Source organism: Mastomys coucha, unplaced genomic scaffold (assembly GCF_008632895.1).
Source record: "Mastomys coucha isolate ucsf_1 unplaced genomic scaffold, UCSF_Mcou_1 pScaffold23, whole genome shotgun sequence".
In the NCBI taxonomy this organism is placed as follows: Eukaryota; Metazoa; Chordata; class Mammalia; order Rodentia; family Muridae; genus Mastomys; species Mastomys coucha.
Genome location: NW_022196906.1, coordinates 632,515 through 648,439, shown reverse-complemented (window position 1 = coordinate 648,439; position 15,925 = coordinate 632,515). Strand labels below are relative to the sequence as shown.

The 15,925-nt window shown below is 36.1% G+C and overlaps 1 long non-coding RNA gene across 1 annotated transcript in view; it reads right to left on the bottom strand.

Annotated features, from left to right (window-relative positions):
- LOC116073536 overlaps positions 1–14,448 on the bottom strand; it is an 83,547-nt gene extending 69,099 nt beyond the window's left edge. The window contains exon 1 of the long non-coding RNA XR_004111862.1: positions 14,341–14,448. This is a non-coding gene — a long non-coding RNA (uncharacterized LOC116073536). The remainder of the gene's footprint in view (positions 1–14,340) is intronic.
- Between the last annotated feature and the right edge of the window lie 1,477 nt (positions 14,449–15,925).

The window sequence follows — 15,925 nt, the reverse complement described above, 5'->3', positions numbered from 1 at the left end:
TTCTGTGCCCCAGTGTAGGGGAATGTCAGGGCCAATAAGTGGGAGAGGGTGGGGTGGCAGGCATGTGGAGGGGGGAAGCAACAGGGGTTTGTTTTTGTTTGTTTCTTTGTTTTTTGGAGGGGAAACTTGGAAAGAAGAAATTTACATGTAAATAATGAAAATATCTAATTAAAAAAATGTGTGTACAACCAAAAAAAAATGCTGTCTCTGTTTGAGTTTATTTACACCTTTACTACGTAACATAAATACCTTTCATCATTAGAAATTGCTAAAATATGGAATAGCAGGTTTGTATGTATGAAATACATACATATATATATATTATATATATAATATATATACATTTGTATATATATATTATATATATACAGAGTATATATTAAATGTATACAGAATATATATATACAGAGTATATGTATATATATACAGAATACGTATATATATATATACATATATATATATACATATACAGAATCTTCTACTATAGTCACCCTAATCAATTTTTATATGGCATTTTCCTGTTTTGAGGTGACAGTTGTTAATTTAGAACTATTCAGCTTTCTTGAACTAGATGAAAATGATAACACAGTATATCCAAACTCATGGGACACAGTGGAAGCAATACTAAGAGGAAGTTGACAGCACTAAGTCTTTTCATAAACAAATTAGAGAGATCCATACATGCAACTTAACAGTCCACCTGAAATCTCTAGTACAAAAAAAGAAGAAATCACACCCAAAAGGAGTATACAACAACAAATTTTCAAACTCTGGGGAGAAATCAATATAATAGAAACAAACCAAGAATACAAAGAATCAGTGAAACAAAGTTGGTCCTTTCAGAAAATAACTAGATTGATGAACTCTTGTCCAAAGTAACTAAAAGGCAAAATGAGGATACAAATTAAGAAAATTAAAAATAAAAAGAGAGATAGTACAAAAGGCACTGAGGAAATCTGGAGAATCCTATGGGTATGTGTTAAAAATCTCTATACCACCAAATTGGAAAATCTGAAAGAAATGGATAATTTTTTCAATTTATACTACTTACTAGTTAAATCAAGATCATAAAGCAATGTAAACAGACCTATAATTCTTAATGAAATAGAAGCAATCATGAAAAATCTCCCAACATAATAAAAGCCAAGGACCAGATGGGTTTTCCCAGAAATCTAGTAGACTTTCAAGAAGTGTTAATGCCTACACTACTCAAATTAACTGTTAGATTCTGCGTGGGTCCCCCACTCTCCAAGAATCAGGAGGGAGATCGCTGCAAATTGCATGAGCTTTTTATTGCCAGTATACTGGGGTCATCCTGCATTCAGAGTAAAGGCGACGACCAGGAACAAAAGCACACACATTTTTTATACTTTCCCAGTACATAGGTTTATAGCATGAGTTGGTTATCTCTCATTGGTGGAGCCCATTGTCTTTTGTTCTCATTGACCTTTATGCCCCAGGTGAGGGGGAGATACCAATTGCATGTAGGAGGGGTGGGGAGAGATTCACCCTCCTGGGGACTTTCCTGGAACTGGGCATTTCTTGGGGATGGGTGTTTGCTCTGTAAACCTTTCTGAAGCTCTGTCTTTAGGCTAAATGGACATTCCTTGCTCCTTGGTATTTTTATGAGGTGTCCCTATTTGCTCAATACTTACATAACCAGTGTTTACAAATCTAGCTTTATAGAAGGTACTAGAAGGAAAATATCAATTTACAGATGTAAACCACATCCAAGAAAACATAAGGAATAATCCAAAACTGAAAATCAAAGGGATGAAATTATTTGCCCATATGCATAAGTGTTAGAGTATGCACACAAACACACACACACATGTGTACACACACTCACATACATTTAAACACATACACATTGACACTCACAGACACACTCACACATACATACACATGCATACACATATGCATATATAAACTTACACAAATACATACATAAGCACTCATATATACACATAAACAAGCATCCACATACATCCACACACTCAAGCAGACATACACATACATGCATGCACACACACACATACAAACACAAAAACCCACACAGTATAACAACAAAATAACAGTGATCAAGAAGCACTGCTTATTGATATCTCTAAACACCAAACATATTGGATGAGTAAACAGCGTCAATTCATCTAGTGAATGTAAGAATGGCATCATGTTAACATCAGGGCTAGACATCACCTCAGAGTGAAAGAATAGAAAAACATTCCAAACAATTTGATCTAAGAAGTAAAGTACTATAGACATTTTAATATTTGACAAATATATATACATATATATATATATATATATATATATATAAAGAGAGAGAGAAATATCTCAAATAGCAACTTAATAGAACACTTGAAAGCTCAAGAAAAAAATTAATCATGTCCAAGAGGAGCTGATGGCAGAAATTAATTGAACTTAGAGCTGGAATCAATAAGGAAGGGTTGATGGAGCTCAAGGGGATTGCAACCCCACAGGAAGAAGAACAGTATCAATTAACTGTTCCCCTCAGCTCCCAGAAACTAAACCACCAACCAAAGGGTAGATATGGGCTGATACATGGCTCCTGCTACATATATAGCAGAAGACTGCCTCATCTAGCATCAGTGGATGGGGATATGCTTGGTCCTATGGAGGCCTGATGCCCCAGAGAAGAGGTATGTTAGAGGTATAAGGTAGAAGTTGGGGGGTGCATGGAGGAACATGCTTTTAGAGGCAAAGAGGAGGGGAAAGGAATGGTGGTTCATGGAGGTGACACTGGGAAGGAGGATATCACTTAAGATGTAAATAAATAAAATGATTAATAAAACATCAACAGAAACAGAATCAATTCAGAACAATAAAATATAGAAAACCAATGAAACCAGAGTTGATTCTTTTAAAAGAAAATTAAAAATGGATATACTCTTGTCCAAACTAACTAAAATGAAGGTAAAGCCAACCCAAAACGAAGCAAATTAAGTATGAAAAGATGATCACAACAACAGACATTGAAGAAATCCAGAGAATCATAAGGATATCTTTTAAAAACCTGTATTCCACTAAATTTGAAAATCTAAAGAAAATGGGTAATTTTCTCAACAGATGTCACTTACCAGTTAAATCAAGATCATACAAGCAATTTAAATAGACCTATAACACCATGAAATAGAGGTGATCGTTAAAATGTCACCCAATACCCACAAAAAAAAAAGCTCAGGCTCAGGGTTTGATTGTTTTAGCACAGATTTATACCAGTTTTAAAAGGAAAAGTTAATGCCAATAATCCTTAAATTATTCCCCACAACAGAAAGAGAAAAAATATGCCCCAATTCATTTTGTGAAGCAAAATGCTGATACACAAACCACAAAATCTAAAAATGAAAGAAAATTACAGACCAATTTTCCTTTTGAACATGGATGCAAATATTCTCAATAAAATAATTGTAGTCAGAAGAAAGAAAGAAAAAAGAAAGAAAGAAAGAAAAAAGGAAGAAAGGAAGGAAGAAGGAAAAAGGAAGAAAGAAAGAGACAGAGAGAGAGAGAAAAAGAGAAAGAGAGAGAGAAAGAAAGACCACATCAAAAAGGTCATCTAATATTACCAAGCAAGTTTCATTCCAGAGATGCATGGAAGGTTCAACATACTGAAATAAAAAAAAAAATGTAATCTATAATATAAAGACAAAAACAAATAAACAAAAAATACATTCATCTCATTAGATACAGAATAAGCCTTTAAAAAAATACTACATCCTTTCATCAAAAAATACTACATCCTTTCATCAAAAATTAAAGACCTGGAGAGATCAGGGATGCATAGACATGCCTCAGTATAATAAAGGCTGTTTGTAGCAAACTCATAGCTAACATCAACTTAAATGGAGAGAAACTCAGTTACACTAAAAGCAGGAGAAAGACAAGTTTGCTCACTCTCCATTCATATTCAATATAGTACTTGTAGACCTAACTGAAGCATTAAAATAACTAAAGGAAGTCAATGTGAAACAAGTAGGAAAGAAAGAAGGCAAAATAAACTTACTTTCAGATGGTATTATTGTACTCATACCACCAAAGAATTTCCTGAAGCTGGTAAACAGTTTAACCAAAGGAGCTGGATTCAGAATCAACTCACAAAAACAATAGCCCTTCTATAAGCAAATGACTAACTGAATGAGGAAGAAATCAGGGAAACAAAAGCCTCTAAAACATATAAATAGATCTTGGGTAAACTTTAACCAACCAAGTAAAAAAGTTCATGTCAAAAACTTCAAGATACTGAAAGGATAAATTGGAAAAGGTAGCAGAAGTTGTAAAATTAAAAAAAAAAAAAGAATTCTCAAAGGAGGAAACTCAAATGAATGAGAAACACTTAAATATTCCGCAGGGAAAGATAAATGAAAGCTACCTTAACATTTTATCTTATTAGAATGGATAAATGAATAAAAAAATAAAAGACAGTTTATGTTGGCTGGATGTGGAGCAATTCTTTAGGGTAATTCTAACCAAACAAGTAAAAGATCTATAGGGCATTAACTTCATGTCTCTCGAGAAAAAAAATCAAAAGAAGATCTCAAAAAATAGAAAGATCTCCCATTCTCATGGATTGGCAAAATAAGATAGTAAAAATGGCCATCCTATCAAAGCCAATCTAAAGATCCAATGCAATCCTCATCAAAATCCCAAAATAATTCTTCAGAGAAATAGAAAGAGCAATTTCCAAATTCATCTGGAAATGCAAAAAACCCAGAATAGTGAAAACAATTCTTAACAATAAGAGAACTACTAGGGGGAATCACCATCCATGACCTCAAAATATATTACAGAGCAATAGTGATTAAAAATTGCAGGGTCTTGGTACAGAGACAGATACGTTGAACAATTAAATAGACTTGAAGACCCAGAAATAAACTACAAACTTATAGACACTAGATCTTTGTCTAAGAGGTCAAAAATATGCAATGGAAAAAGGAAAGCATCTTCAATAAATGGTGTTTGTCTAACTCGGAGTCTGTATGTAGAAAAAGGAAAATAGATCCATACTTGTCACCTTGAACAAACCTCAAGTCCCAGTGGATCAAGGACATCAACATAAAACCAGATACACTAAATCTAATAGAAGAGAAAGAAGGAAAGAGCCTGGAACTCATTGGCACAGGGGAATTTTCCTAAACAGAACTCCAATTGCTCACACTATAAAAACAAGAATTGATAAATGGGTCTTTATGAAACTGGGAAGCTTCTGTAAAGTAAAGGATATAGTTAATAGGATAAATCAGCAACCTACAGATTGGTAAAAAAAATTTTCACTAACCCATAGATAGAGGGTTAATATGCAAAATATATAAAGAACTCAAGAAGCTAAACACCAAGAAACTAAACAACCCAATCCAAAAATGGAGTATAGAACAAAACAGAAAAGTCACAACAGAAGAATCGCAAATGGCTGAGAAGACTTAAAGAATTTTAAAAGTAGTAAAGGAAAAAGATCAAGTAACCTATAAAGCCAGTCTTATCAGAATTACACCAGACTTCTCACCAGAGATTATGAAAGCAAGAAGATCCTGGGCAGATGTCATACAGACCCTACGAGAACACAAATGCCAGCCCAGGCTACTTTACCCAGCTAAACTCTAAATTATCATAGATGGAGAAAACTAGATATTCCATGACAAAACAAAATTTACACAATATCTTTCCACAAATCCAGCCCTACAAAGGATGATAGATGGAAAACACCAATATAAGGAGCAAAATTACACCCTAGAAGAAGCAAGAAAGTAATCTTTCAACAAACCCACACAAACGTAATTTCACCATACAACAAAAAAAACAGGAAGTAACAATTACTTTTTCTTGATATCTTAATATGAAAATTAATATTACCAACATATTCTAATCTATTGAAATCCAAAAATATGAGAAATTAGAAATTTGTTGACTGTCAACCAATGGTCTCTCTAATTTGGTTATTGGAAAAATAGGTCCAATATTGTTCAATCCATATACACTTTCTGCTTGTTTGTATGTGACAGTGTCTTACCGTGTACCACATAATGGTCTTGAAGTCATGTTTCTCCTATCTCAGCCTCTCTATTAGTAGTATCGTTTATTCCATGTTTTTACATTATACTATGGTTTTCAGAACAGCTTACATACTTCTACAGTATTTATACAGCGAAAAGAAACATAGACAATTAACTTGGGCGGTGGTTTGTAAGAGAACAACAAAGAGTGAGACTGATAGCTTTGTTTGAAGTTTGTAACTATTGTATCAAGTTTGAAGAAGAGGACTTTATAAATTATACTTTCTCTGAGATGAATGCTTTTCCAAATTATCACAAGCAATGAACCATATTCTTACCCTCACCTAATGTCTGTGCCACTCTCCAACCAGAACCATTGTTCATTGAAATAGTTGATGAATGACTTTATAGGTAGACCATCTTAATACATACACCATTTCATAAATGAATGTAACCTGTTCTCTGTGGGCTGAGAATAAAGTCATTCACTCAAGTCAATTAGCTTTGACCATAGCAGGAAGTCTGTATCCAAAAATTGTGCCTGCAATTTATTCCTTGGTGCAGCAGAACTGTCAACTCTCAGCTTAGCTACAATGGAGGTAAAATCCTTTAGTGATGTGAGGGTCATTGAAGTACAGCCTTATTACAATGAAATCCAATATCTAAAAATTGTTCTTATTTTGGGCTTGTACCACAGTAAGAGCCAAGATTTTAGGCTCTACTAAATACAAAACAAACAAAAAGACTTCATATATTTATGTTCATTTAAAAAATACTATTAGTGATATATTATTTTAAAATATACAGTTAATATGTTTGGAATTATTTAAAATTTATATTGAGAAAAATATATGTATTTTCAGTATTGCTGTAGACAAGCATCTACATAAGACTGTTAAATTGATTGTTGTTTTATATCAAACAACTTTTATAATACTCATTTTTATTGTTATAATATTTTATAAAGTTTAAGGAATATGACAAAGAAAGACATTGTAGGTATTGAAGGGGGGTCTCTGGGAGGAGCTGATGTACAAAAGGGAAACAAGAATGTAATTTAATTCTATTTACTTAAAATATGTTTTTAAATGTTAATAAATTCAGATAAATTGAAATCATGTATCTTTTCTTATCATAATGCAATAAAACTTAAATCAGTTAAAAAAAAGAGAAATGTTCAAAGTTCTTAATCATCACAGAAATGCAAGTCAAAATGTCCTTGAGATACCACCTTACACCAATCAGAATAGCTAAGATTAGAACCTCAGGTGACAGCACATGTTTGCAAGGATGTGGAGGAAGAGATACAGTCCATTGCTGGTGAGATTGCAAACTGGTACAAACACTTTGGAAATAGATCTACCTGAAGACCCAGCAATACCACTCTTGGGCATATACCCAAAAGATACCACACCACAACACAGTGGTACCTGTTCCACTATGATCAAATGAATGAACTTATTTGTGATAGCCAGAAGCTGAAAACAACCCAGATGTCCCACAATAGAAGAATGAATACATAAAATATGGTTCATTTACACAATGGGGATACTACTCAGCTATTAAGAATGAGGACATCCTGAGTTTTACAGTCAAATGGATGGAACTAGAAAATATCATCCATATTGAGGTAACTCAGACCCAAACTGACATGCATGGTATGTACTCACTAAATGTGGATATTAGACCCCAAAAGTATAGAATACCCAGAATACAGTCAACAGAGCTCAAACAGGTTAACAAGCCAATGGGCCCAAGTGAATAAAATTGAAGAAGAAATCAGTCACAGGATTGGGGTTGGGGGACCTTGGAGGTTAAAGGTACAGGGAAGGAAATAGGGAAACATGGTGAGGTTTTGGGTGGTGTAAAAAGGATTGAAGCACTGAGGGCCAGCAAAAAGAATGAAAACAGGCAACCTCAAGAAGTAGGAGGTGGGAGATCCCTCTGAATATACCAGAGACCTGGGTGGTGAGAGACTCTCAGGACTCAAAGGGAGTTACCTTAGTTGAAATGCCCTACAGTGGGGAGTAGGAACTTGAGAGCCCACCTCCAGTAGAAAGACAGGTTGCCATTCCACAGTCAAAAACTCTGACCCAGAATTGTTCATGTGTGAAAGAACTGCAGGGACAAAAATGGAGAAGAGTGTGAGAAAAATGATGTCCAGTGATGTAAGAACTGAGCAAACAAGGACACCTCATAAAAATACCAAGGAGCAAGGAATGTCCATTAAGCCTAAAGACAGAGCTTCAGAAAGGTTTACTGAGCAAACATCAGTTCCCAGGAGATGTCCTAATTGTGGGAAGTAATGCCCAGTTCCAGGAAAATGTCCCCAGTAAGGGGTGCATCTCCCCTCCACCCCTCCTACATGCAATCGATATCTCCTCCTCACCTGGTGCAAAGAGGTCAATGGAAACAGAAGACAATGGGCTCCACCAACGAGAGATAACCAACTCACGCTGTAAACCTATGTTTTGGGAAGGTATAAAAAGTTTGTGCTTTTGTTCCTGGGGGTGTTTGCTTTGAATGCAGGACAACCCCAGTATACTGGTTCAATAAAAACCTCGTGTTATTTGCATCAATCCCCATCCCAGTTTCTTTGTGAGGGGGCACTCATGCCAAATTTAACAGTGACAGGCCCAAAGTGGTATTTAGCTCAAGGGTAGGCTTGATACTATTACTGATGCTAAGGAGTGCTCAGAAAAATAGGCCTATCATGAGTACCCTCTGAAAGACCCAACAAGTAGCTAAAGGAGTAAGATGCAGATATTTGTATCCAACCAATGGACAGAAGCTTCTGACCCTTGTGGTTGAATTAGGGAAAAGCTAGAAGAAGCTCAGGTTATTTATTTTCATACTTGCATAGCTATAATTAGCTTCCTCTATTGGATATATCAGTAAAGTATATCCTGAAGCTAATATTTAGGAGATTTGTAAGGCCATATGAAGCTATATAATACAATAATTTGAGTGTGAGTGTGAATGTGTGTGTGTGTGTGTGTGTGTGTGTGTGTGTGTGTGTGTGTGTGTGCATTTTCAGGAAATATAGCTGTCCAGCAGCCATGAAGAACTGGATACAGCTGAAAGGGGTGCTGGGAATGAAAAAGGATGGGCAGATGAAAGAAGAATAAAGCCAAGACAAAGTTTTTTGATCAAAGCTCAACGTCTAATTTTCAGCTCTGCATTTATATAAGCAAATCCCACCGCCCATCTTTTGTTTTAGCTGGAATGAGTTGAAAAGCAAGCTCAACAGAAGGTCAACTCCTCAAGGCTCCAGGGCAGGTGCTGACTTTTGTTTAGCCTATTCAAGGATGGGGATGGGCACAAAGAATCATATATTTTAGGGTCCCAAATGTCCTTAGAAAATAAAATATCTACATCTGCAATGTAGCAGTTGTCACAAATAGTAAATAGCAAGAGGAAAAAGCTTTAGTTCAATATAAATTTATTCACAAATACAGTCTGTGAGCTACATTTGATTCTAGAGAATATAGCTTAAGAAAATAGATTAACAATCCTCGACCTTAAGCTGTACAACAGAGCAATTGTGATAAAAACTGCATGGTATTGGTACAGTGACAGGCAGGTAGATCAATGGAACAGAATTGAAGACCAAGAAATGAACACACACACCTATGGTCACTTGATCTGTGACAAAGGAGCTAAAAACATACAGTGGAAAAAAGACAGTGTTTTCAACAGATGGTGCTGGCTCAACTGGCAGTTAACATGTAGAAAAATGCAAATTGATCCATTTCTATCTCCTTGTACAAAGCTCAAGTCCAAGTGGATCAGGGGCCTACCCATCAAACCAGATACACTGAAATTAATACAAAAGAGAGAGTTTGAGTACATAGGCACAGGAGAAAATTTCCTGAAGAGAACGCCAATAGCTTATGCTCTAAGATCAAGAATTGACAAATGGGAGCTCATAAAGCTGCAAAGGACACTGGCAAAGGACATTGGCAATAGGACAAAATGCCAACCAACAAATTGAGAAAAGATCTTTACCAATCCTATATCTGATAGAAGGCTAATATCCAGTGTATACAAAGAACTCAAGAAGTTAGACTCCAAAGAACCAAATAAACCTATTAAAAATAGGGTACAGAGCTAAACAAAGAATTCTCCACTGATGAATATCAAATGGCACAGAAGCACCTAAAGAAATGTTCAACATCCTTAGTCATCAGGGAAATGCAAATCAAAACAAGCCTGAGATTCCACCTCACACCAGTCAGATTGGCTAAGATAAAAAACTCAGGTGACAGCAGATGCTGAATAGTTTGTGGAGAAAGAGGAACACTCCTTAATTGCTGGTGGGATTGCAAACTGGACAACCACTCTGGAAATCAGTTTGCTAGTTCCTCCGGAAAATGGACATAGTTCTACCAGAGGACCCAGGTATACCACTCCTGGGCACATACCCAGAAGATGCTCCAAGATGTAATAAGAACACATGCTCCACCATGTTCATAGCAGCCTTATTTACAATAGCCAGAAACTGCAAACAACCCACATGTCCCTCAACAGAGGAATGGATACAGAAATTGTGGTACATCTACACAATGGAGTACTACTCAGTTATTAAATACAATGAATTTATGAAATTCTTAGGGAAATGGATGGATCTGGAGAATATCATCCTGAGTGAGGTAACCCAATCACAAAAGAACACAAATGGTATGCACTCTCTGATAAGTGGTTATTAGCCCAGAAGTTTGAAATACAGGAAGAACAACCTACAAACCACAAGAAACTCAAGAAGAAGGAAGACCAAAATGTGGACATTTCATTCCTTCTTAAAAGGGGGAACGAAATACCCATGGAAGGAGTTGCAGAGACTAACTATGGAGCAGAGACTGAAGGAAGGACAAGCCAGCCTGATATAGCTATCTCCTGAGAGGTTCTGACAGTACCTGACTAATACAGATGTAGAGGCTCTCAGCCATCCAGTGAAGTGAGTACAGGGTCCCCAATGAAGGAGTTAGAAAAAGGACCAAGAGAGCTGAAGCATGTGCAACCCCTTAGGATGAACAACAATATGAATTAATTAGTACTCTCAGAGCTCCCAGGGACTCAACCACCAACCAAGGAGTACATATGGTGAGACTGATTGTTCTGGCAGCATGTGTATAGTAGAGGATTGCAAAGTCAAGCGTCAATGAGAGGAGAGGCCCTTGGCCCTGTGAAGGTTCTGTACCCAAGTGTAGTGGAATGCCAGAGCCAATAAGTGGGAGAGGATAGGGTGGCAAGTAGGGGGAGGGGGGAGGCAACAGGGGTTTGTTCTTGTTGTTTTTTTTGGGGGGTTTTGTTTTTTTTTTTGAGGGAAAACTGGGAAAGGAGAAATCATATGACATGTAAATAAAGAAAATAATTAAAAAGGAAAAAAAGAAAATAGATTAACTTTTATTAATAGGACACACAGTATTAAAATGCTACCCCATTACCTACATAACACTGAAATAAAAATAAATGAAAAGGAGAAGATAAGTTCTTAAGGACAATATCACAAGTGAGAAAATATCAGGGATGTGACAAATAGCAGTGAATGAATTGGAAATATTACGTACATGTTGAGAATGTCTTTTAGAGGAGTTGATGGGCTAAATACTAGAAATTAAGGAAGTTAAAAAAAAGCAACCTGTCCCCAAACTCAACGAAGGTATATGTGTGAAATCTGTTTTGGGATGGGGTGCTGCTAAATAATGGTAACACAGAAAAACATTGGCATATAAAACATTCAACCTTATATTCTACACATCAGCTATCAGGGTTTCCATTTTCTTCTTCTGCGCGCCAGCACCTGGAGCCTCTTTTCCTATGTGTGCTATGAACAGGGTTTAAATGTAAGTTAGTAGTTTGATTCAATGTCAATATTCAACATACTGAATTCAAAACCTTTAAATACAATTTGCATTCTGAGTGCTGATTAGAGTTTTACCTTTTTGTTGATATTCATCAAAATGCTGGTGACAGGCCAATTTCTAAGCTTTGTAGAAATTGTTCAAATATTTTCAAGAAAAAAAACATGAATTTATTTTTAGAATAGAGAGGTGTTCACTCCATGCTCAATTTAACTAAGTAACATACAATGCCATAATCCAGTTTCAATATAGCTTACTTTAAAAATGAACACTAGGCATACCTTTAATACCAGAATTGGAAGTTAAAGGCAGGTAGATCTCTGTGATTGTGAGACCAACCCTGTCCAAATGGTAAGGTCCATGACATCCAGGGTTCTGCTACACAAAGACATCCTCTCTCAAAAAAAAACAAACTGAAAAACATATGAAAAGAATAATCAGGGTTGGTAGATGGCACATGATTAAGAGCACTTGATCCTTTTGCAGAAGTCCTGAGTTTGATACCCAGCACAAAGGTGGTAGTGCACATCTTCCTGTAACTCCAGATCCACAGGATCTGACACCCTCTCCTGTCAGGCATCTACTCATATATGGATATGCATATATATAGCCTGAGAAGTATAGACAAAACTATGAAAATATAAATATTTAAAAATGAATCATCAAACTATTAAATATTTATTAAAAAAATTCTAGAATGAATGACACCAAACATTTACAAATGATTGATTACACAAAATTTTAAAAATTTTAGTTTTCAACTTGTATATTTGCTTTATCAGAAAAATAAGAGATTTTATTTATGAGGCAACTAAACTATGTTATGAAAGTAATAGTTAAAGTGTTGAAAATAATTCATGCATATTAGATATATAACAGCAGAATTTAAAATTTAGTACATTAACCAAAGCCATGATTCATAGTAACCTATAAGCAATGTTTCTTAAATCTTGTAAAAGATAAAACTTATTTTGACAATGTGGTCAAACAAAATTTCTAATTGGGTACTTCTGCAGTGAAACAAATCTCCTGGATAATACTGAAACTGTCATCTCAATCGTTCTTTGACAAAAGGCACAGCAGCGAATAAAGTGAACAATGGTATAAGACAGAGGAAAAACAGAAAAACGGCACATTAGTCTAGAAGATTCCATATATCCACACAAGATCAGACAAAGAAGTGTGTGTAGAGACAGAGTAATTTCGCATCGTGAATCATTACAAAAAATTCCAGAAAAGTCATTCCTAAGAGAAAGAAGGAATGAAAAATGGCTTAATTCAGAGCATATAGTAACATAGCTTGGGAAGAAGAACTGAGTTGCTTATAACAATTCACAAAATCTAACAGATGGCCTCATTCAATCCAGTGCTGGTTGAATATTTGTTAAATCAATCAATTATTTCTTAATCCATGCATCTTCTTTTTATGTTACATAATTTTTACCAACAACATATTCTGTTATCTATAATTTCTTTTAATAGTTATATTCTCAATGAATTTTGTTGTAAATATATTTTACTATTTCTCCTTATATATTTTCTTTGTCTCTTACATATTTTATCAAGAACATATAAAATATTTCAAATAAAATTCTTTTTTATTTTTCCTGTATTCAGTAACAAATAATGTTTCTTATTAAGCAGTAACAACAAATAAATTAACTCAGAGAACCATCTTAGATTGATTATAATTCTATGTGGCTAAATTCATATGTAATTCAAGTAAATGCCAAAATATAAAGAAATATGTACTCTGTAAACATTTTTCTCTCTTCCTCCGTACTGTGGAACCTCACAGATCTTCATAGCAGTCCAATATTTTTTCTCTCTGATGTACTGAAAGACCCCCATAGCTGGGGAGATCCTCACTCAAGTCTCAATCGTGAGTGCCAAACTTACTTCATTTCAGAAAAAGTAATTTCAGACAGCTGGAAATTTACTGAGGTCCTTATTTCACCTGAAATGACATGTCACTAACCTCCGTAGAGTGAGCTAACGTCAGAGTTACCGTCCGTCCCCATCACAGTCACAGGGGCGACAAAAATCACAAAACGCAACACAGAAAATCAGACAAAGAGTAACACAACAAAAGCGGCCCAAGCGGAGCCAATCGAATAGGTTTGATGTCCTGGAGAACAGACCCACACTCCCCTCGAGTGTTAATGTTTTTTCCCTGGCTTCCCGTGGGGTTCCTCCTGGGCGTCCCCGAGGATCCCCAATCCACTGGGACGTCTCCCAGGGTATAGTCAGTTGTCCTGGCACGTTTGTCGACCAGCCCCCTTTCCCCCTCATGGAGGGCAGGGAGTCGCTGACTAAAAATAAACTCTAAAGATAAACCCTGCCATCTATAAACCCTGCCATCTCGGGAAGCGGCTAACTACAAATTTACAGGTTGTAAAACAAGCAAGCAGTTCCTAGACAAATGGAAAACACACAGAAAGACAGATGGATCACATGTAGGAACTCACCTCCAAGGGGTCTTCAGAGAGTCAAGGGTGGTCGTAAATCCCGGACAAGCCCCCAAATGGAAGACCCCCCATAGCTGGGGAGACCCTCACTCAAGTCTCAGGATAACGCGACCACCCAATAACTCATGAGAGATCGACCTTGCTGCGATCACATGAGGTTTATTCAGGCCAGACCTGGGTCGAGCTCATAGCCCGGCAGGCCAGAGGGGTTCGACCTCGAACACAAGAAGTGAGGGATATTTAAAGGGAAAAACCATAACCCAAGGGGGGTGATGGGGTGACCAAGGATACATAGCATGAGAACAATAGAAAATTCTAAAGGAACCCACTACCTAGTTGAGCCAGATCACAAGGAAGTCATTCTGCACACTCATTGTCTAGAGGAATGTGGTTAGGTCATCTCTATCTTCTTAATGACTGACCACTCCTAGGACTACTTATGCTGTGGTTTGGTCAATGCTATCTTCTCAATGGCTGACCACTGTCCTGTTCCTTATTCTGGACAATGTTATCTTCTTAATAGGTGACCGCTATCCTGTTCCTGGAACTGACCAGTCCACATTCCTAGCTCACAGAGACTTCCTATGCCTTCTTTAAGTAAAGGTTATACATGAATACATTTCTATTAGCATGCTTTTTCTAAATTTCTAAATTCAGTCTTTCAGTACCCTCTCAGCCCCTCATCCTACTAGCCCATCCCCATTCCTTCCAATTAACTCACAATATATAGAAATATATTCCACCTGAGACCCCAGTGCCCCCACCTCACAGAGACTCAGAAGCACTCTCTAACAGGCAATCCACATCTAACACATTCTTCTAAAATCTAAACCTCCCTGCCCCAAAGAAACTTAGGAGTGGAAAATGCACTTAAAGAAAGACAAGATCTACAATGCCAGGTAAAGACACCTTGAAATGAAGTCATCCCCCAAACAGATTTCTAGACAACTATGCAAAAATAAAATCAACAACAGCCATAACAAAATGTAGCTACCCAGATACAGGAACCATATTACAATAGGACCTGAGAAATGTAAAGTACCTGATACACAAAACTAAGAGTTCAATATCATTATAATAAATATATTCAAGTACCTTAAAGAGTAAATTCATTAATGAAATCTATGGAAACAATCAAACAATATAATACATTAATAAAATCTATGGAAACAAACAATATAATAAAATGAAGAAAGCATTTCAAGACATGGAAGTAAGAATAGAATCAATAAGGAAAACCTAAACTGAGGTAAAACTGGAAATGAATATTTTAGGAACTCAAGGAGGAACTTCAGAAGCAAGATTCACCAACTACATACAAAAGACAGAAGATAGAATCTCTGGCATTGAATACAAAATAGAAGAAATGGTTATCCTGGTCAAAGAAAATGTTAAATATAATAAATCCTGGCACAAAATATCCAGGAAATCTGGTTTATTATGAAAATATCAAATCCAAAAGTGATAGGAATGGAGGAAGGAGGAGAAATCCAGGTCAAAGGCACAGATATTATTTCCAAAATCATCATAGAAAATTTCCTAACCTAAAGTAGGAGATGCCTATCAAGATACAAGAAGCCAAACA